Consider the following 23,621-nt stretch of genomic DNA (forward strand, 5'->3'; position numbering starts at 1 on the left):
TTCGGAAGTAAATGTAGCTTCGTTCATTATGAATAATAGACGAAATACATGGAACCCAATAAGGCGCTTCTGCAAGACTTCTTACTTGTTTGGCACCTGCCAACGCCAGACTTGAGTTCCTAACGTACGATTCATAATTTTTTATTCTTGGTTTAGTTCCGGAAATAACGAAATAAATATTCGTTAAGATAAATTCACACCTTGATGTATAAACAGGTAATCAAGCAAACGATGGAAGGGTGCATGCATACACCCCTGTTGGAAATAGTAGAAACAACGGCATTCCGTTCCGATCACAGCAGACAACCGGAGTCCTGCCCAACGTGTCGTACGCTGCCATCTCCTCGCACATCGTTCCCAACAAAAAATTACGTTCCTCTCGAATCGCATTCCAGGGGTAGATCGCTTCCCTCCCCAGATATTTTTGTGCACTGAAACGTATTCTTTATTAATCGGGAAAATATCTTCTTACAATGTTAAAAGTCATACATTTATTCTGTGAATAATTTAAAACTCATACATTTATTCTGTGAATAATTTAAAACTCATACATTTATTCTGTGAATAATGTGGAAACATGTAGAAAAGGTCTCATTTTCTAAATGAAAAGCACACTTTATTGATATACTTTCAGAGCGGTAGAAATTGATTGCTCTTTAATACCAATTTGATAGTTGTTATTATTAATATAGATAGAAAAATATGTTCTATAATTCAAATACTTTCATGGTGCTGTCTTGGATAAACATGTTGTTCCGAATTCAATATTCCCGTTAAACATTCTAACTATCTCTCGCGATCGGCATATGTTCAATAGACAATTTAATCACTGTTAGTCTAAACCATGCTCTCAGCTATGTACTTGCAAGTACTCTGAAATTAGTTAGCACTTACCAAAACTACTGAATTTTTTTGGACGATAACTATAAAAAAATCTTCTTTGCCTGCCTAAAACTCTCTCGTCTGGTTCAGCGCACGGCGAGCTAATGTATGAGCTTTTGCCCCAACATTCCTGAGAATGTGAGACGAGCTGCACCGTTACAGCACCGATTGTCAGAATCCAGCGCTTCACTTCTGCGGCTATGACACACTTTGAAACTGCAGCTGTTGTTGCAGCAGTTACTGCAGCGGTTACGGCAGTAGTTTGTGCAGTTGTTGCTGCAATCGTCACTGAAGCTGTTGCAGTTGTCACTGCAGCTGTAAATGCAGTTTGTGAACAACTCCTTACTATCTTGCGTAAGAAGATTTAAATAACAAAGCAAGTAATGAAAATTTTATTAAATTTCGAAAAAGCAATGTCCATCTTTGCATAGGTCGCTTGAAATTTGAAAGTTCATAACTGATATAGAATCGCTGATGCCATCGGATAGCTCCGGCAATTGAAGGAGTTAGTAATGGGTTACAATGAAAGTGGGAACCTCAATGAAACAATTTAACCAAATGTGTTAAATAAATACGCGCAAAGGTTCACAGCACAATAATGCAATGAGCTGGATTTAATACAAGCAGTGTGAGACATGATGTCCAACGAGAGAGAGAGAGGCATGACAAAAAGTATGCAGGAAGCTGCAGCCCCATTTTAGCGCATAGAACAAGTCCTCAAGTATTGTATTACCCAACACGAAGATGAGTCACAAATGAGTCAGGATATCATTCAGCTCCTCGAGTTACTGCCTTCACTTAAAACTACAGTGCAATGACTTCAGGAAGGCCGTCACTCCTTAGCTCATCGTTTTGAACAGAGTTGCCTTCCTCACATTATTATGAGTTACTATACTCATGACGTGTGAGTTACTTGTGATACGTTAGTCACGTTCAAGTCGTTCACTCCTTGTGCCTCATTCGTCCATTCCGCCGCGTTCCATCATTGGTGACGTTCATCGTGCAAAGCTCCGCCACAGTCTATCACTTACACGCCCTCCACTGTATAACGTTCTTCAGTACGTCACTCTCCGAAGTTCTAGGATAAGCCACATTCCTCAGCCACATCCTCAGTCACAGCCCTCAGCAACATTCCTTAGCCACAATCATCGGACACATTCAGGGTGCAGTCGACTGTCGGCCGCGCATTCCACATCGCAGTGCTGAGCTGCGCGCTGTGCCAGCGATGTGGCGACGGCTGTGGCGGAACGAGCGGTGAAGCACATGTATGCTCGCTATCATTTTCAAGTTTCAATTCCGGTATTAGGTATTTCGTTGTTACGTTATTGCTTACATTCGTGAAAAATACCAGATAGACGAGTACTAATAAACGATTGTTAAAGCACATCAGCGACATCTTCCATCATTGTCATCAGCCAGATTTTTTTCCTTCATCTCATCCATCTCACCAAGCACACCGTCATCACTTCGCCACCCTCAGTGCCACCACCTTCACCTCTTCCCATCCCACCATCACGTCGCTACTCCCACTGACACCACCAAGCCATCATACCGCCACCCACATCGCCAAAAGCCAGTCATCACACAGCCACCTCGCCATCACACCGTCACCATCCCGCCACCCACACCACCATCCCGCCATGCCTCTGCCGCTAAGACGGCATTCCGCTGCTCGGCAGCGCTCATCTGAACTGAAGTGAGCGCGCAGGAATGCGGTGACCGCGGCCGCCGGAGTTCATTCATACGCCGCTGCAGCTAGTCCCGCTGCCGATGCTGCAGCTTGTCCCGACGTTAGTGTTTCAGATAGTTGCGCTGTTAGTTCAGTAGGTAGTCACTTCATTCCCTGATGCAGTAGGTAACACTGATAATATTGCAGATAGCCTCTATGTAAGTGATTCAGCTAGTCCCGCTGCTAGTTCTGTAGTTAGTTCCACATCTAGTTAGGAATCTGGTACCCCATGCCGCAGCTATTCTAGCTGCTGATGGTGTCGATGTTGTTCTTTTGAATAGTTTCGCCCCCAATAAAATATTTCTGCTTATTACAGGCTTCATTATTTTCTATACGGTTTTGAACAAGATGTGACACAGACATTCTCCCAGGGCATTCGCAGTAATCGCTATCAAACTCGCCTCATATTCAGAGTGTATGATAGCGTCGAGGGCATTACCCTTTATCTGTCCTCTGTTGTGTTCCTCAATGAGATAAGACTTTTTTTACCTGGGTCATTTATTGCAAGAGATGCTCTGCTAACAGATGCACAGCTTCCTACATCTCCAGCATTGAATATGATCCGATTTTCTTTGTGTTAACCTAATTTTGTACCTCTACGCTCCTTGGTATCATCATTGATGAACACTGAGCTCGTACATGAATTGTAAATATGGCGAAGCTTCAAACACCAACGTAAACAAACAATAAAAACAATAATCACCAAACGTAAAAAATCTGTCCATCACTGATATACTTTAATTGAACGACGTAGTAAACAGATGATTATAGGGTAGAGTAAGTAGTACTAAGCCCACTTCTAACCTACATCCACAGCAGTGATTAACTTCCTTTTTACGCCATCATACAGTATATTCAATTAGACAGCCGCGCAGTTCCTTTTGGGCTATGATGGTTCCAACGCAATCATTGTTCATGCTCTCTGGGGCTACATTTCATATCATCTTCATGATATCATCATAGTATCAGTTCTAGCCAATTCTTCTTCACCAATTTAAAAATTCAACGATGAAATAGACATAAACTAAAATCTATTGTTGGTTTGCGCATTTTAACTTCTCTGCATGACAACGCTTTGGTTGGCAATGAAACTCATCTCTTTCAAATGAGATAAAAATTTCAAAAAATTTGGTACATAGGTACCCTACAATGTGAAGGAAGGCGGATTTCGTCTCACAGTCTGGGACACATCGAATGTGTAAAGCAATATACCTCAGCGTGAGCAGATTACGTTAGTGTGAGAAGTTTACCAAAATTTAAGCGATTTAGTATTTTTCTTGGCTATTTACCACAGTTTACCTTTTGCGGCCAGTTTACTACATTGGTAGCAGTTTACCACCCTGTTACCAGATCACCGCACCACAGTTTACCACAGTGTGAGCAGTTTAGCACTGAACTGTGACATTCCTAAGCCTAACATTCCAAGTACCGCGCGGCGCAGACTGTAGCTCTGAAACTGAACAGCTATTGTCTCGCCTCACTGCGGTTAGAAGGGAGCAGCGCTGCGGGCTCCGACTAAACTTCACGATCCGCGTTCATTCCAAGAGACTCTACGAAAAATAAGTGATAATAAACTGGTTTTATTATTGTGTTCTAAAAGACTGTAATATCTTCATTAGTTTAGCATCGGGTTGAAGTCTGAATTACTTGGATTTTCTATGTTAAATCATTGCCAGGCCGTGATTATAAAAATAACTCCTTCACTTTGTCTCTGGGTTATTTTATTGGAATTTCGTTAATAAGGACGCCACAGTTAAATTATATGTTGCAGTAAAGCGAAGAATTCTGTGATACCTCGATTTATGTGAAGACACGTTTACTTTAATGGAGGTGTAGACACGTGCAGATCAATATAATTTACATGAGATGACTTCTCCCCTTTAACATAGAAAGTCATGGCACCGATACAGTGCCACTGCGCTGGCCGGGGCACTACGCATGCTGCGCGTATATCAGAGGCTCTCATTAGTCGTGGGATTCCCAGCCTCACCGGACGCTGCAGGTTAAGGGAATAACGCTGTCATGCAGTATGGTGATGTGTGCTGTCAGTATGGTGATGTGTGCTGTCAGTATGGTGATGTGTGCTGTCAGTATGGTGATGTGTGCTGTCAGTATGGTGATGTGTGCTGTCACTATGGTGATGTGTGCTGTCAGTATGGTGATGTGTGCTGTCAGCATGGTGATGTGTGCTGTCAGCACCCTCATGTGCTGTCAGCACAATCATCACATGTAATGTGGTAGGTGCTCCTGCAAATAGATGCACCGTACCTTTAGTGATGAACTCCGAACGCTTCACACTACATAACACAGTTGTGTTGTAGTTTTTCAGTTGATATATTTCAGAAATAATCCCCTTATAACAAATGATCTTACTTTTCATGCAGTAAAATCTTTTGATGAAGTTAGTTGAAAATTTTGCATGTCGGATTTTATGTTCTACTTAATATTTGTATTCCAGCAAAATCCTTTTCTAAAAAAATAAATTCCCGCTGTGCACCAGCTTGCAGGCCATCAGACGACTGCCCTGTTATAAAGACATGGCTGGCCATCAGGCGGTAGCCCTGTAAGAGGTTCTCTCTAGCACGAGACAGCCTGAAGTTTCATGCGGACTTCGTAGGCCTCACAGCAATCCAGTTTCCACGTCCTTGGTCTAGCGAAACTCGACGCAACGACGGAAATCTCGGAAAATTCCTTACCATCAGCAATCCAGTAGCAGGAGCTGCCTTACCATCAGCAGTCCAGACCGGCATGAGAGTCGGCCAGTTGAAGCCGGCGCTAGAGTGAACGCTTCATTGGAGACCGGCATGAGAGTCTGCCAATTGATGCCAACGTTAGAGTGAAAGCTTCATTAGATATCGGCATGAGAGTAGTCCAGTTGTCGACATTAGAGTGAAGGCTTCATTAGAGACCAGCATGAGAGTAGTCCAGTTGTCTACATTAGAGTGAAGGCTTCATTGAAGCGTCGCGTTGGCAGGTGCGAGGGAGAGTCTCAGCTTCAGCACGGCAGCAGGTGTCGCAGCAGCTGTGCAACACACGGGCGCTGCTCCGTGTCTCGCACCACACAGACCGGCTGCAGACCGGCTGCTCGAGCTCTTTATTCATCCACTATACACAAATTCAATGAAATCATCTATATCATATAAGTTATTATCGCTATTTTCATATTATAATCGTTCTACCCTATTCTTATTTCGAATTTCTATTTTTACCACCAATGCAAGACAAAGTAAGAATGTTAAATTATGTCATGATTAGCGTACGTGTTATTTCCATATTGATTTCTGTGAAGAGCAATTTAATTCATATTTTACAATGCTCCGTCGAATGACAAGCTCGTCAAATTAGAATAATTTTATCAATTATGATGAAAAATTAAGCAGGCTTTCAGCCACATACAACTTGTAAACAATGTTAATTGGACTATATCCAATAGAAACGGACAATAGGTATTCTTAATGTGCGTCAAAATTTAAAGAAACTAATTTTTTCATTTTTAAGGCGTGAGCAAAGGTATGAATCCTGAATATCTGTGTAATCTCGAACATGTATTCTCGAATACGGTCCCGGTATGTAACAAAAATACATCGTTAATTTTTCGTAATTTTTCAGTGGCATTAAAATGAATTTCTCTTCTAAGCGTTCGGGATCTTCCGCAATCCGGGAAGTCGATTCTTCACTGTCACGATGTAGAAAAAGATTTTGTTTGTTGTGCCTACGATGACTGGTGTTAGTGCAGCAGTGGCTGCAAGAGATAACAGGATAAATCAGTCCAAATTCTTGACAAAACGAGAAATGATATGGCTCAAAATTCATATAATTTATTAATCTCATCAACAAATATCATGAACATTTTCCTGTTTTCGATCGTCCACAAATCGTAGAGAGAGTTCCTTTCAACCCGCGATGTAATTGGAATTTCTCATATTATCTCGTTTACGTTTCAATACATAGGACCAGATGCTGTTGAGCATAATATACCTATTGTACGCATCTTCTTCTCCAAGGTTTTTGCTTGCAATTAATTAAATCCACTGCCCAACAATTTAACTTATTAAATGCCATTCACATATCATGTATGGTAACCAAATATTAACAATAGATTTATCTGTTACTAAGCTCTCACATGCGGACTCGAGATCTAACGCTGTCATTGATCCGCATGTCCGGAAATGTAGGAACGTGCGTGCGGCTTATTCCGCACCGCGGCAAACGGCTGGGACGCGGCAACCGGCAGGGACTCTTCATCGGAAATTCTTGCAGCGAGTTTGAGTTGAAAAAAGATATTCAGAAATTTAGTTACGTTGTAGATTTATAACAAAATTTTAGTCTCTCTGATTGACAGCTTCAGTCTAGCGTGGTCTGCTCATGCGTGGTTTGTGAATGAAAAAGGGCTTCTTATTAAGTGGAGATGTTCTTAAGCATGTTGCAATGTCAGGAATTGCATTGCAACAAGCCAAAACCCTAAGGATGCTGGAGAATCTATCAAGATAAATTCTCAAGCCTAAATTTAACTGAGAGTTTTACGATCAATCGAATTAGCGACAACCCAAAATTTCGAACTCGCGGGACCTGGGTTACATCTCCGGGGAAGCGCGTTTCAAATTCGCTTGTTTTATTGGTTGATAATTGCGATTATGATTGAACAGTGATGATCGTGACTTATAGCGATCATGAAGCAATTAATTTAGAGTGTGCTTGTCCTATGCAAAACTCATTTGAAATGTTGAGCCCGAATAATGAAATGAGTTTGAATGCAAAGCGATGCCGCTCTCTCATTACACCGATCATACACTGTTAGAAAAATTACCGTTAACGGTATTACCGGTGTTTCAGTGGGCGGTCGGTACGTGAAAAGAAACACCGTGTCGCCGTTTTTATTCTAATTTAACACTAGAAATCCGTAAGACATCTCGTAAAAACGGCGAAACAGTTTATTTTCACGAGGCGACCGGCCACTAGAACGCCATGGCAGTGGGACCGTTTTTTCACTGTTTTTTCTAACTGTGTAGGAATGTTTATATCTACTGCGTGGATATAAACTCCTATTAAAATTATTACTCCGACATCCCCATCTCTGTTATAGACTACATGCACTTGCTCTACTGCTGCCATTACTTACTTCTTTGTTGAAATCACGCGCTCTACCGGCGTCACTCTTTTTTTCGTTGTTGTCACTCCAGATTCAACGTGTTACTATCATAAGCTCAACTGTTGCCACTCTTGTGTTTTCTCTCACCCAACAGTCCGTAAGTCATGAAATGTAGCTCCTACAGTCTCTGTTGATGCTGTCACAGACTAAAACAGCGCAATAATCTGTCTTATCAGAGTAGATCCTTTGCTGTTACAAGTATATCCTTTCATGTTGCAATTAGATTCTTTGCTGTTACAAGTAGATCCTTTGTTGTTACAAGTAGATCCTTTAATGTTACAATTAGATCCTTTGCTGTTACAAGTAGATCTTTTTATGTTACAAGTAGATCCCTTGCTGTCAGTCTGTCACATTGCATACTCCTGCCACGCGCAACAGCCTCAGCTGTTGCTAACTCCATTTCTCTGCTGCCCATGCACGACGGGCGGAGCAGAAACAAGAGGGCGCGTCTGCAGCGAAACAACGCGGCTCTCAAGGCGACGCTCCCGGACACCCACGAGACATGGCGTTTGTGTATGAACGAAAGATCCCCTTTTTCCGGGATCAACTTGCGTGGATATCGAAAGCCATGCCACATTCAGGCGTAAAGGGTTTAGAATCGCATTGACTTATCGAACGCCCTCGCAGTGGAACACATTAAAGCGCTGGCTCACATCCGCAAAACCTGCGAGAACTCCTATTAATAAATGAATCGCCATCTTGGAACTGGCTGAATTAAAATATTTGAACCACTGTATGAAAACATTAGAACTTTTGTTTTATCTCATTGTTTAAAATTTTAATTGTCTGTTTTATTGTCATTGACTTCATACATACACTATGTTTTATGAATGCATACATTCTCATACCAGTGCTGCATACATTCTCATAGTCGCCAGTGCTGCATACATTCTCATAGTATACAGCCCTGAATACATTTACCATGTTCGCTGTCTCACATGAATCCTCGTTTTTAAAGCCGCTGCACACGTTATCGGATTATAAAACATTGCATGCATTCTTCATGATAGCAAAGCTGTATAAAATCTTGTTTGCAGGTTTGAACATATTTTCACAGTGTTGAACATATTTTCAATAGCTGTGCAGCATGCATCCTCATTGTTTACAGCCTAATTCTTGATAACTCTCTAAGTGAAGTAATTATTAATAATGTTGGATGGGTCAAAATAGCTTGCAGAGGTTCAGCGTTGTTTTCAATGCAGTCAGTCATTGTTCACAGCACTCCACCACCATTGGTGACAGCACTGCATCCTTATAGTTCACAGCACTGCATCCTTATAGTTCACAGCACTGCATCCTTATAGTTCACAGCACTGCATCCTTATAGTTCACAGCACTGCATCGTCATCACATCAGTTGCACATCCGGCCACTCGTGCATCTAATTACTCATTTCTGTCAATAACTCACGGGTTGTTACTGAACAAAATAGCAATCAAATTAATTCCAGAGTTCGATTCGTCAAGTCTCATGATTCAAAATGAACCGCGATCGATCTTTGTTGAAGATGAACGCATTTTTTATTCGTGGCTTGTTTGGCTGTGATACATCGCGGTGCAGAGTAACACAGCTGGCAAGAGTTGTGTGAAGTACAGCTGACAGAACAGGCAAGAGTTGTGTGAAGTACAGCTGACAGAGCAGACAAGAGTTGTGTGAAGTACAGCTGACAGAACAGGCAGGAGTTGTGTGAAGTACAGCTGACAGAACAGGCAGGAGTCTGTCTCTTATACACATCTAGATGTGTATAAGAGACAGGTACAGCTGACAGAGCAGGCAAGAGTTGTGTGAAGTACAGCTGACAGAGCAGGCAAGAGTTGTGTGAAGTACAGCTGACAGAACAGGCAAAATTTTCAAAGGTTTTAACCATCGTGTACAGCAGCAGTGTGCTGTGCAGTGCTGTGCAGTGCTGTACTGTGCATTGAGCTGTGCAGTGCTGTGCAGTGCAGCCCGGCATCACTACACAGTACACAGACGTCCGTCCATTCAAGCGTCGTTCATTCATAGCCCCGTGTGGGGGAGGAGAGAGGGGTGGAGGATAGATGAGAGAAGCAGAGAAGAGAAAAGAGCGAATAAGAGAGAGAAATGTCACATGGCAATGAAAGAGCAAGGAATACAGAAATTAATGCAATCGGAAAAGAGCGAATAATGGGGTCTTGAGAGTAAGAGCAGCAAAAAGAGAGAAGAAAGAGTGAGAGCAAAAGAGGGAGGCTGCTTCCGGTGGCCTCCATTGCGTGGGATCATCTCGTGTTGCTGGTGGTGGTAGTGATGACGACGTGAGGGTGATGGTGGTGTGCGTGGTGGCACCCACGAGATAATGCTATTGCTTTACACGAACGACAGATGCAATAATGTTATTATATAGAGTAAAACAAACTGTGGAGTTTAAGCGGCATTTACATGTGTCTAGAAACATTTCTGTGCTGAAAAAAAGATTAATTTTCTGTCGCTGACGCGAGTCGACGTATGTAGATTTATGTTTTCATGATATCAAAACTAAATTCGTTTGAAAAAAACTCGTTAAAAAACAATAATTCTTGTCACAACTTTACAATTCACAATTTTAACCACGATGTCAGTTACTCAGATATATAGAAGTAGTTCATTGGGTGCGAGTATAACTAAACGGTGCCTCCGCGCATATGCCATAAATCAATTTGATGTTTAAATAAAAGTTTTAATGCGTACTCTTTTCGAACTTTCATGCGACTCAATTTTTTGGCTAAAAAGAATTTAGAATATGTGTTTATAGTGTTATATACTTTTAATGTGTGCATAAAAATTTTTGTTGAAAATTTTGATGGATTTACTTAATTTAGATTCTTACATTCGCAAACTCTAAAATGCTCATCAGATTTTGCACATGACGATGAATATATTTGAAGATACAGTTGATGATTTTGAAGATTCCGTAATCGCAGTTAAAATAAGCATGCCGGTCAAGTCAGCCAACTCACATGCTTTGAGACTCATGCTTAGCTCAGGCGACGCAATTTAGTCAATGATCACAGAAAATCAACTTCTTGTGTGACGTTCACAAATTGCTAGCCAAGCTGCTGACCGACGTATAGCTCTTATCCTAGAGATTTGCTTCCTTTACTAGGTTTACAAATTGCTATAGCCAAGCTGCTGACCGACGTATAGCGCTTATCCTAGAAAATTTGCTTCGTTTGCAAGGTTTACAAATTGCTAGCCAAGCTGCTGACCGACGTATAGCGCGTATCCTAGAAAATTTGCTTCGTTTGCAAGGTTTACAAATTGCTAGCCAAGCTGCTGACCGACGTATAGCGCCTGTCTCTTATACACATCTAGATGTGTATAAGAGACAGATACTGCACTCNCTGCTGACCGACGTATAGCGCTTATCCTAGAAATTTTGCTTCGTTTGCAAGGTTTACAAATTGCTAGTCAAGCTGCTGACCGACGTATAGCGCTTATCCTAGATATTTGCTTCGTTTGCGTGGTTACAAATTGCTAGCCAAGTTGCTGACCACCGTCCCATTGATGGCTGCGGGTCCGGAAGGCTTTTTAGAGCCGCAAAGCTTGCCTGTGAATGAGCGGAAGAGGCCAGTTGTAGCGGAGTGGTGGTGGCGGGGATCGTCACGACCACATACATAGTATCGTATATTGGCGTCCGCCTTGTAGGTTACATGGGCCAAGTCTGGCCTGTAGTGTATTGATGTCCAGTATTACACCTAAATTATTTTGTATGACGTCCATTTTGTTGTAAGAAGAATGGATCCAAATTTTATACATATTTTTTGTCTTGAATATATCTCCATTTAAAGTGAAATCAAATTTGGATATATATCAAAATTAAAACCATAGCGGAGATGTAAAAGCTATTTCCGTTCGTAAAGAGGACTGTTCCCTCTTCAATTTGAGGCAATTTTTCGGCAGAGCACTGATCCACGCCATTAGTTGGCTGATGAACACGTTACTGATTAGCGGTGCATTTATTCACGATTAAGGCTGGCAAGTTAACATACGATATCCTCGTAAATTTAAAATTCCGGCCTTTCTGCACAGTATCGTTAGTAACCTTATTAAGTGTTTCTGATATAACAGTCACAGGCCAAGTTGGAGAATACCCATCGTTCTCAAACATTCTCACCATCCTCACAATTGTTCCACACATTTCATTCACTGCACTCGGTAGCAGAAAGAGTATCAGCAGGAAAAGGTTCGCTGAAGTCAGGTGGGTTCTGCAGAGCAACGTCTGCAGGATGTGGTTAGTGCGAGGCGGTCGAAGTACGGAACACTTTTCTTCAGCTCTACTAAGGCATTATATATAGGAGCGGGCGTTTTGTTGTGAGAGCTATACTTTATTCTCTCGGAAACTTAACCACACAAGTGAAGATAGTCAGTGACTTACATTAAAATGTAAACACGATGTTCAATGATAAGATATTTGCTCGAATTTTATCCAAGCCCGAAAAATCGTTGATCGATTCTATCTACTCCGTATCATTTTACTGGCATAACTGATATTGGAAACAAGTGCAGTGAGTCGGCATGGGTGAATTGTTGCACTACAGCCGAGTGAGGATAACATATAGAAGACGATTCTTCGTTATAAGTTAATCCTATCGAAAGCGTTGCTATCCTGCAGGTCATATATAGAATAGTGTTTGATGTAGTAGTACTAGCAAATATATTACATACCGACGCTAGTAAAAAACGGTAGTTCTCACGCGCTAGGAAGTTTGTGACGACCAAAAGGAATTAAGTAGCTCCCTCAAGCCTGACTGAGTTGGTCATTAGAGAGTGGTTAGTCGTGTAGCAACTTCCATTAGAAGGAAACTGACATCTTAGGCCTCGTGGGGACCAACAATTGATTACAATTTAACTTCAGAGCGCGACAGCAGTCAACAGCATCGAAGTATTCCTTTTAACTGACATGGAATCAAATTACAAATTTAATTCGGCATAGATACCAAAGGCAAGAGGAATTGAACTTGGGGAAACTTGTTTTGCATTTAAAATTAAAAATAAGAAAATTCACATGCCATATGATATCGAATACGAGTCACAAGATCTTCAGGGGCTTTAATTATACTTCTGTTTTTTTTCGCTGAAAGTTACGTTAGTAAGGAAAAAATGATGATGTTGGTTTTGAAGGCCGTCTTTGAAATTTAAGCCGAAGATTTGTAATTGAAAAAAGTTACTTGAACTTTCTGAATAACGTATCATGGATTTTCTAATAGAGAAACATAATTTTCACTGAGATCTCACACAAATCGCAATTTATCCAGTTTTAATATTGTGATGTGCATGGGGTGCAGTTTTTCAATTCAAAAAAGGAAGTCGATATCGTCAAAACTCATGTCTCCGTTAAAATATCGTGCAATAGAAGTACAACATGAAGCGACGTTTGCTCGATTCTCTTCGAAAACGAAGTTAGTAAGATTTGAAACGAGAAATACGTTCATCTTTTCTCGACGCGCAAATGCAACATAATCGTCTGACCGTGCATTTCTGCACAGGAAGTTGTTAGGACAAGAGAGTTGAGGCATTATTCTGAATTACAAGCTTAGAAAAAAGACGAAACCCCAAACCTGGCACCTCTGGCCTCACAGGCTAGACGCTTTCCAGGATGGCCGTGTCGTTCCGGCGGCGGCAGTTCAACTGCCGCCTCAACAGGTCTTCTTGTTTCTATTTTCTTTAAGATTGTGAACTTTTGAAAAATAACTGCAACAAAGGAAAGACGAACCGTTCCCTACAAAAATGATTGAAAATAATTTGGTAGTAATTCTGAAAAATATGATTAACAAAATTACATAAATTGGGTAATCTTAGGGCGTATTTGAGATTATTTAGTTTAGAAAGAAAAATTGCAGAAGGGACAATAAGATTTAATTTTTAAGAATCTTGTTAGGATAATTTGTAGCTGTGGTCACTGAATATCAACCTACACTTAGTACTTGAATGTATAAGTTTAAAAATCAGTTTAGGAGAATATTTTGGTTCCAACGCAAGGTGTGGTAAGAGGCACATCATTAATTGGTGGTTAATGATAGCCTATCATTGGCATTATTATTTATTATTGTTCTGATATCATTGGATTGAGGCAGTCGATGAGCTGCTCTGTGGCGCCGAGAATTAACACGCGTGGACTACAGGAACAAATGAGGCTCTGTGTCTCTGAGACGAGCTCTTGGTCTCTTTAAATAACGAATGAATAACTTGTAAACAAACCCCTCACCTTCGGCACCGCCATGTCGTCATTTTATCAACACCCCAACGCGTCGCAGCAATCTTCCGATTTGAAGCTCGAGAATTTTTTTTTAATTAAGTGAGATACCTGATATACGTTGTGTCAAAAATATGCAATCATATGTTATTATTAATTCAAGTATTCGCCCCAGTACTCGTGTGGCTTGATTATCGAACAAAGTATTTTTGTTGTAATAGATTTTCGTAACAGCTATTGACTGTCACAGGGAAGACAACGGCATTTTGCGGAAAATTTTTCCATCTGAGACATTGAATTATCGTTCATCAGTGAATTACAATTACAGCGATCAACTCATTCCCTAAGCATAACATCGAGCAACATCACTGATGTCGAACTGTAACTATATTCTCAATTTGGTGCCATTTTCAAAAAAAAAATCCATTTTCTAATCTCACGTCATGCACCAGCCCAACCTCCGTTTAACGCGGAAGTATGTAGAACGTTTTCCGTTGAATCGTCCATTTCAAAATTAGCGTTTTCACCAAGTTTTTAAAAACAAAGAAAACGCAAGTAAACTTAGCACATCTTCATGATTATTTTTTTATGGTACCGTGACTCTGTCGCCAGTGATATTGCGACGCAGTGTTCAAGCAGCGCAGGGATGTACAGCGTGGCCTTGCCTTATCTTCTCGAATTGAATTAATGGCTCGCGGCACAAGTTTCTATCATCTATGATGCTTTATAAATCGGTAAAAGCTTCTATCATCTATGATGCTTGATGTATCGGCAAAAGCTTCTATCATCATATGATGCTTTATATATGGCTAAGAGCTTCCATCATCTATGATTCTTTATATATCGGTAAAAGCTTCTATCATCTATGATTATTTATATATCGGTAAAAGCTTCTTTCATCTATGATGCTCTATATATCGGTGAAAGCTTGTATCATCTAATCATCTATAATTCTTTGTATGACATTTTGTACAACGTTGAGATAGATGTACAGTTGAATGATTTGCTTCGTGAAAGCGAGATTTCTGACCAGTAAGAAAAAGCAACACGAGAAATCCGGAACTTACTCAACAAATAAGTCTATGTGGTATTAATTAACACTCAACAATTTATGCTTCATAGTTTCACTCACTTCCCGGGCTTCACGTACTATGATGGACTACTTGTGATAGTCAGCGAGGATCGTTGTTTGCGAGTTTCAACCCTAATCTAAACTTCTATTTTTTTCAAAACAATTAAAAGCTTCATTAAATGCCCACGACTCATGCAAATTAAAGAACAAATATCTTAAAATATGAGCGTAAATATATACTAGGCATTTAAATAATGAACGTCTCGTGAGTGATCAATGGCAACAACTTAATTTACCCCAATATACTGTAACGCATCCTTCACGATTTGTGGCCTTCAGTGGCCGGTGCCACAGCACGCTGGTGAGGTCGAGCAGCTAGCAAGTTGTGGGAGAGCATAACGGCGGCGCCATGCATTTGGCAGTGAACACCTCTGTGATTCTGTTGTTGCTAATGCTATTCCTACGACCCGCTTCACTACCGCCACTCCAGTGATCTGGTGTTCTGACACTCGATCGCGACAGCGATAGCCCGACTCGTTGGCACCCAAGGCTTCCCTGTCTCATGCGTTTGGCTGCAGGTAGACTGCATGCATATATGACAACGGTAAGGCTCACGTATATCATGTGACTCAGCAACAACCGATAGCCACTTAAATGACAGTATTATACCTGTGATAGACCAACAGTATTTTAAGTTACGTCGTTATGCCACAGTGCTTTCTCGGTCGATTCATTCAGCTTGTGTCTTATCGAATGTCATCGCAGAGTGTGAGGAGAGTTCGTCTGCACTGTCTGCATGTAACATTTGTAAGCCGCATACATTTTGTACGTGACATACATGTTCACGCATATTTTGTATGTGACATACATGTTCACGTACATTTTGTACGTTACATGCATGTTCACGTACAGTTTGTACGTGACATACTTGTTCACGTACATTTTGCACGTGACATACATGTTCACGTACATTTTGTACGCTTCACATGTGCACCTACATTCCTACAGTCATAGAAGCCAATAAGATATGCATAACGTAGAAGTGGAAATGCTGCGTAAATATTGCAGTGCATTAACGAAAATATGGATTCATTTGTTCATTAACACAAATCAGCTTGATTAGTCTAGAGATCAAGTTATACCAGGTTACTTCGGAGCTTGAGAAATCAAAGGATAGTAGAATCTATTAGAAAATTCTGACTTTCTCGAGAGATTGTGGTTAAAAATATGTGCTCTTGCCTGCAGATCGCAGAATTGGGGTGTCAAAATTACACTCTTACGGCAATCACTAATAAAAATGTCATTTTCGATATAATCCATTCATGAGTTAGGTTTTGAAAATGATCGTGAGAGGGAATAGGGTAAAATGTTTCAAACTACGCACGACAAAATCATGAAAATTTATAGATCTGCATCCGTTCGCAGTACCGCTTTCAATCTTCTAACAATTATAGATTTAAATATTATAGAATTGGTTAGGATTGTTATTTATCCATGGATATATCCTCTCTAACTTATTTTGTATTAATATAGCATTAACGTCTCGTTATGCGTGTGGATATATGCAAGCTTAACAAAATCATAATAGAGGTCTTCATTTCCCAAAAAAAGAAATAGTTAAATCGATGCATTCCGACCGAAAACTTTTCCTACTAACTCCAAAATAGTCTATTATTTGGCTCCCAAATATTATTTGGGAGCATATTACATATTATTCCCAAATATGTAACTCCACCAATATGTAATTGTAACTCCTAAATATGTAATTATTACATATTATTCCCAAATATGTAACTCCACCGGGTACAGAAATGATCTCAAACCTCGACTTTCTTTCGAGTTGGAAGAAGTTAGCGCTGAAGTTGTGACGTCACGCAGGGAAGAATGCAACGCGCGGGTCGCTGACCGACCTCACAGCGTCGCTGGAATGCGGCTCTCATCCCTCTCTTTCGCTGCCACTCGCTCCCGCTCCCCGGTTTAGTTGGCGCTACAACCCCCCCCCCAGCCGCGGTTATCAATATAAATTTGCAAAAATAGCTGTTTGTTAGAGAGCGTTTTCATTTTCACAGACTGAATTCTCAAGATAAGTTTGCGAAAATAATTATTTCATAGGTTGTGTTAGCCTCAATCAGTCTCTCCATATAAATTTGCGAAAATTTGTTTTTTTTTATAAGGTGTTTACATTCTACAGCTTCGGTTATCAATATGAATTTGCCCAAATTATTTCTGAGTAAATTCATTCGACGATCATTAAAATTTTATTCCAGTCAGTCGACGAAGCAGACACAGAGAGACACTCAGGCAATCGAGGATCAGATTTCAATTTGTAAACAAACAGTCTCGGCACTTTAATAATTTTACTAAAATGTATGTAGCCTACCCACCAGAAAGAAAATTAAAAGTAATTTGCTAGAACGAAATCTTACTCATGAACTCTAGCAACCTACCCATGAACACGAAACCTGCACGGAACTACTCATGAACTCTAGGCCGACTTTCATGCTGTTTTGTGAACTTTATCCATGTCAAAGTATTCAAAGAAAATATACGTCAAAACTATCGTCAAAACAAAGTTTTATTCTGTATGTAGCGGTCTTTTAGTGTGCAAATTTGATTTAGAGGTACAGCAATGAAGAAAGCTGCAAGTAAATAAGCAAGAATAAGGAAATAGTCTTACACGGGAAAAATCGCCAATTCCACAGCTTGGCTAGAATATTGAATTGACTATTATTGAGTCTAAAATATTGAACATTAATCACTTATTAACTGGTATTATTAATTGATTGTTTTCGTTGATAACGGTGATTATATCTATATTTATAATATACTATAACTATTAGTTACATTATATGTTAATATATTATAACTCTTATTTGATAGTTATTAAGGTAAAGAACCTTCATTGACTTGTAGGATGTCACTGAAATGTAAGTACATGCATAAACTGAGGTACAACGAATTAAAATGGAGGCATAGAGCGAATCTCTTAGAAAATAAGCTTGACCAGTCCTGCAAAGGGACAACTGATGTTGCAGTTCGATAATGGAAAAAGACGGATTACATTCTATTCAAGTATCAACACCACTATCTCCTGCCACACATCAAAATTTACATGTTTATACATCCTAAGCTCTTGTGCCTTGAACTTTTCTCAAGATTTACATAACGAACGACACATAGATGTGTAATTTTCGGAGGAACTTACTAATTGATTCCACAAATACATTTAAAATTCTGTAAACAGTCTAGGTAAATAGTGATATTTGCCTACACAACTACATTGTGAGAGAAAACCAATCATGGAATTTAGTTCACCCGGCGACCACTTGAGGCCTAGTCGGTGCGATGAACCAAAATTATAAAGTAAGCGCTAAAAACGACCTGGCAGGCCAGCATTCCGACCATCCCATGCCGTGCCCTGCACTCCTCCTAGTCTTGCCAATACCAGAGACAAAGCATAGCCTGTTGCTCTGAAAGATGCTAACATCAACTTTTCTAAGAAACGAGTTCCTTTTAATAGCATAAATAGATTGCTTGCTTGCGTGTCTACCTGTTAAGAATTTCTGCAGCCCTCTTGTACTTCGGATGCGAGCTGGAGTGGTGTGGGCCACGGCGAGCAGCAAGCGTCCTGTGAGAGAGAACCCAAAGGCCATGCAAAGAGTTCGTGTGTACAGGAATGAAGCGAATTACCATAGTTATGCATGGAGGTGATTAGCCCAGTGTCTGGGCCACTGAAGATTTACGCGGCAACAATCACAACCGAGCATTCGATTGTAGAAAGTCATGTATGGAATTGTACGTTCCACAATCAGAGCTCCTAACTTGGATGCATGAGGTATTTAGGCACCCTGCATCGAATTAAAACCTACGACGCGGAATATGGCAACGAATATAAGCATCTAGGATGACATTACTCACGTACTGAAATTTTTTTTGATACCAATGGCATTCACAGCTAGGTTCGAAAATTTTCATCGAGATAGATTAGGCATCAAAAAAATATATATATGAAAAAAGTCGCATAAACTTGACTTTTAAAAAGCAAATCCTGCCATAATTGTTGTGTAGAATGCAGAATAAAATTTTGAAGTAGTGATTAAGGGAGGCAAAATATGCCTGGTACAGCCTGGCACTACCAGCTGCAATGAGGGCATCAAGAGAAACCAAGGTAATGATGGATGCGGGCGCTGCGAACGATTTGGTGCGGCCGTGCCGGGACGTGTGAGGGTTAAAAAAGTCTGTTTAAAGATGCCCGTTACACGTACACGAATAATATCAGTGAAAATTTTATGGGACCGTAACTCTATAAAAAAATATTTTTTCGTTAGTTAATAGATTAACACGCATATAATGCAGCCAGCATAGAATCTGCCTTACTTTAGAACAGAACTCTTTAGACAGAGACGTTAACAGAGCAAGAGATGGTTAAATTCCAGGGTAAATGCCTTAAAGGGCTCCGCTCTCATCAATGGAATGAGAAGAAGCTTTGAGGCTGCAGGACGCACGGCTGAGGCGGCGCAGACGGCCGCCAGACCGCATTCCTCGTAAGGTCAAACCGGGAGCTGCGCGCACTGGCTGAAAGCTGGGGGCGTTGAGGGCTGGGGGTGCTATAAGGGCTGGGGGTGTTGAGGGCGGGTGGAGGTGCTGAGCAGGGCGCTGAGGGCTGGAGGTGCAAGGGGCGGGGGGAGGCGCTGAGGGCTGGGGAGAGGCAATGAGCAGAGCGCTGAGGGCGGGGGGAGGCGCTGAGAGTTGAGGGAAGGCAATGAGCAGGGCGCTGAGGACTGGGGGGCGCTGAGTGCTGGGGGCGCTGAGGACGGAGGGCGATGAGGACTGAGGAGGTTTGAGACGGCAGCAAGGAAGGGGATATCGCGATCAGCACTGAAAGCCTTGCGAAAGCTTGTTGTCGAGCCCTCGTTTTGAGTAACTCACAAGCATCAGATGATTTGGTATCTTCGTGAGTTCAATTGATTCATTTTCTACTTTCATATCCTGGTAAGGACTTGCGTATTCCATGTTTTAACCTAAAGAAAGCGGCCTTGATTGCACAACTGCGCTCTGAGATGTAAAATCGAGCATAGTAACTGAAGTATAGTGTAAACTGAGACTTTACACTTTTCGATTTTTCACTGTAAAAATGAAGTTGCTGTTTGTTATATTAATATTTCGCGTTGAAATTTGATATTTATATTCATTCGCACGCGTGCACTTCAAAAGAATGGTTTCTATTGCAAGCGAGTGATAATGCGGTAGAGCAATTAAGGGGAGCTAGCCCTCCCGTCGGAGCGAATGAGCCGTCTTCGAAAATAGCATTTCCCGTTACTCATTCAATAACGCGCGTACAGTCGTTGATTTAGTGTGACGTCACGCAAAATATTACATATAATTAATCATCAGAATGAATATTTATAGGAATTGCTTTCAACTACATTCCCTTTGCTTCCTTAAAATATAGTTAAATACAATTTCAAATCCTAATAACATGAATAGAAGACGCGCTGAAAACATATAACCTTTCGCCGGCGAATTCTTACACTTTTCCTGACAGAAATTAATTAAATTTTGCCTCGTAGTATAAAAGATGTAATAGAAAATCATTAGAAACAACCCAGACCGCCGGAACTTCCAAGTCTATCTCCATTGCAAAACTGGAGACTGGTGCAATTTTTTACTGTAGATCCTGTTCGGGTTTTTCGGTAAGACTTTTAGCAAAGACATCGTTCGCAGAGTCGGCCAGCCAACTCTCCCCAGATCGCGGATATCGCAGCGCAGACGATCGTCGCTTGATCGATCCGGCTCTATTCGACGCACGATCGAAGCTCAGCGTCGCTTAATAGCGACTTTCTCAAATCTCAACCTGAACCGTGACGAAGATCAAACTTTGGCCATTGGGTGCAAGACATCACTCGATTATCATACGTATTAATGATAGGATTGTTAAAGATCAATTCTTGGCATTGCATGTAAGCCGTCACTCGATTAGCATTCACATGAATGATATGATTGTCAAATATTACACTCGTATTATTATACAATTGCGTGCAAGTCATCACTCGATTATCAAACGCTTCAGTGATGGGATTGTTGAAGATCGAATGTTGACACGCCTATGGTTATTTCACAGTGATCACCAGAGAACGGATTTGTCACTCCATTCAAACAAAACTATTTTACTGGGGGATGTCATGTCCCGTGTTTCTTAGTTCTCGCCGGGACGTAGAAAAAAAAAACAGCAGGCGATCCGGGCTCTGCTAGAGATGGTAGGGACGCGAGATTTTAGAATCTACACTACTCGTTCATACAGCCATTATAATATTGCTGACATGAAGACATTTCGACCGAAGCAAGTCAAGAACTCATATTTTTCAAATAACTTCTATTTAACCTCTGTTTTTAAAATTGGAAAAAGAAAATGTTTTTCCTTTCTATTTACACTAAATTCATTCACGAAATACTGGTGATTCAAATTGAATCATATTCAAATTTCTAAACCCGGCTTCTTATCATTACACCACTGAAATTATATTGAAGATTTTGGTAATGCCTGCTTGGCGTTGCGGATACGCGCAATACTAGCCGCTGTATATTTAAAGGGCTTGGGTTAATGCGCTTACACCAAAACTGTTAAGTCTAGAATAAACTGTTGTAACTAGCTTGAGCCACTGACAATGATGAGACATTAGTAAAAAATTAAGGCTTTTTTTCACTGAACTTACACGATAGTTTAAAAAATTTGAGTAAGATATAATGCTCTTCTGGTCCTCATCAAAGTGCCACAATGTACAGGGTTTCCGCTAGCGGGCTTCCAATGAGGTCTTCCGCCAGCGCCTCAGCCCGGATGTTCTCGCCAACAAATAGGCACATCCGTTCCCGGTCACTGCCGCTTCCGCACCTCTGAATCGTGCCCAATGATATAAAAATTATCCGTAGTTTTGAAACGCATGACGAATTTATGCTCAAATTAATAATTAACAACATTAGTATGTCAATTTTTTCACCCGATGCACTCCATGTTTCTTCGTGAATTTCTCAGAAGGCATCTGTATTAGCAAGTTATGAACGGTGATTGTCATTCCTAGGCTGTTCCATTGAATGCCACGATCCTTTGATCGTTGCTTCCCATGATTCTACCAGTTTAGATAATAATGAAGATTACATCAGTTCCTTTGTTATCAATTTTATGATTAGTTTTAGTCCAACATATGTTTGCAATTGAACATTTATTCATATTTTTCAGCCACGATTCAAACTTAACGATAAAATACTTTCAAGCCAGACGCTTGATATTCTAGAATTGAAAAACTCATGTTTGAGAAGATTGCCAGACAACATTCTGGAAATGCCCTCTTCGAAGATGAAATCTTGCAGAGCTTGCATGATTGAGGGAATTTGACAGCTAGTTTGAACCATAATAACATCTAGAGTCTAGACGTTAGATTAATCGAGATTCGCTGATTTCTTCAATCAGTGCCAGACAAGAAACTTATTCGCCCATATTTGCGAGTAGAGTCAGTGGAAAAATTACTACATTGACGTCAACTCTCCAAATAATAATCAGCAAAAAGCCGCGAGCTAACCGATTGGTTTTATTCCTCTAAATTTACTGAATAAGGTTTCATTCAAAAAGTTAATACATGGATTTGTTAAAGAGCGAGCTCAAGTCTAACATCCTCCGAAACAGAAACGATCATTCTGTGCAGTTGAAGAGATTTGTCGCTAGGGCTTTCGATTAGTTAATCAAGTCTGCGAAACAAAGATCCTCACGGTCCAAGCTGCCAAGACCCGGAACTTTCAAAACAAGCCGACTGTTTATCATGACATTGACTACTCGATACAACTCGTAGCATATGACACGGGCCTTTCCATTATTATTTTAGGGGGTTTATTGATGAACGAAACTAACCAAATTCACCATAAAAATGTCTTATTCTCGCAAATAGAAAGTACGTTCAAGTTGTCCGCGTGTGACTTGTATATTTAGGAGATAGAGACGCGGATTAAGTAGAACAGGAGGTCCGCTTACTCCTTCGACTTGGCACTGAAGCAATTTTTTACTGACAGCTCTATTATTCTGATCTAGAATTGCTTCAGCAAGTGTGACAACACACGTCATACCATACCATACCCCTACTTGGCTTTGAAAATTCTCGAAAATAATGCATCGAGAAATTAGTTTTTAACCAGTAATCTATACGGTTGCAGTGAACTAATCGTTCAATAAACATTCATGTGTGATGTAGAGAAGGACACAACACCCCTCAAGCAAGGTCAATTGGGCCATTGATTAAAAGTAATTTTTCCCTAACTTAATTTAAAAGGACGCACACCACAAGCAATCGTCACATTCCATGAGAAGTCCGGAGCTAGCCGTGTAGCGGAGCAGCAGGCAGTGCGTGCGTTCGTACGAGCGGCAGGAAATGGCTGACATCTCTAGCGTGCCTTCGCTGTGCGGTCACTGCCTCCGTCATGCTTGCGATGCTTCGCGTCATCAGCACGACGTATATGCCATTTCAAATTTGTCACCATTACATCATAATTATTGTACGAAAAAATGGCAGCATGATTCGATGATCGCTAATTCCCAATAAAAAAGAACAAAAATG

This window comes from Hyalella azteca, unplaced genomic scaffold, assembly GCF_000764305.2.
Source record: "Hyalella azteca isolate HAZT.00-mixed unplaced genomic scaffold, Hazt_2.0.2 contig6587, whole genome shotgun sequence".
Lineage (NCBI taxonomy): Eukaryota > Metazoa > Arthropoda > Malacostraca > Amphipoda > Hyalellidae > Hyalella > Hyalella azteca.